Source organism: Buteo buteo, chromosome 18 (genome assembly GCF_964188355.1).
Source record: "Buteo buteo chromosome 18, bButBut1.hap1.1, whole genome shotgun sequence".
Taxonomy (NCBI): Eukaryota; Metazoa; Chordata; class Aves; order Accipitriformes; family Accipitridae; genus Buteo; species Buteo buteo.
In genome coordinates, this window is record NC_134188.1 from 18,513,108 (window position 1) to 18,514,369 (window position 1,262).

Consider the following 1,262-nt stretch of genomic DNA (forward strand, 5'->3'; position numbering starts at 1 on the left):
CAAAATCATGCAATATGCCGTTACTGTGGGAAAATCTATAGTGTACTAATTGCCATGCAATACAGATCATCTGCTGGGCTGACAGCATTGCTGAAGTTCTACCACTATCTTTCTAAACCACTATTAATCAAAAAAGATCTACCTGCTCAGAGTAATTGTTTTGAGATGTACTGTACTGGTACTTAAAAACCCTCACTCATTAAACACTTGCATTTAGTAGTGATTTTTGTCTCAAACTTACACTTGAACCAAGGTGGGGGAAACAAACAAGCAAAAAGACAGGAAGTACACATTACTGGAACTCTCACAGATAGCTAAATAATCCAGAGATGTTGATTCTCCGAAAGAAGTTGAAAGGTGCAGACTGATACAGCTGATGTGAACAGTAACACACGTAAATTAAACTCTCAACTCTAAAAATAATTTTTTCACTTGCTAGCAGAAGGCTGAAATGATAAACAGAAGCAGCAAAATATGATGTCTCTTGTGAAAATTTATAGCATTAATTAACATGTTGCTGCTAAATTAAACCAAACAGTACTCAGTGCTAAGACCTAAGAACATCTCAGATGAAGGGTCCCAAGTCTTCACTGCAAACCAGCGAGATTCTAGCTGGCATGACAGCAGAGAGAAGCTGCACTGAAGTGCGTGCTAAAGGCCTCAAAATCTTAAGAAACAAACCAGCCAACCCACCCCCACCACCTTGAGTTTGGTTAAATGATGGCAACCAAATCTGTCAGAACTTTTGGAAGCCCAAGTCAGATGTGAATGCCTAGGATTAGTAATACAAGCTATCATGAATTAAAAAGGCATCAAATAAGAAAATAAATGAACGGTCTGGAAATTAAGGAATATTGAGGAAAAATACCAGTAAAGTTTTTAAACTATGCTGAATATTTGAGCTGGAATGAGGGATTCTCTTTGGGGATTCAAAAGTGGAAGAGAAACACTGTCAAGTGTGTCCTGCACTAAATTAGCTGTAACTAAATCAGACACAACAGTATGTTGGCTGTTTAACCTCACACAGTTGAGGTTCATTTGTTCTAACTAATGTCATGGATATGGCATTAAAACTTTACTCCTCAACTTAATTTGCAAGCGAAAAGTAAACAGGATCTTCATAGAAAGTCATTTCCTTGAAAAGTACCAGGAAAAAAGTAAGTCAAAACTACTTTATCATGCTGTGAATAACGCTTTTGATTTATGAACAGGCGATTGCATTGCTAATTGAGCTTTCAATTAAAAATATGACAACAAAATAC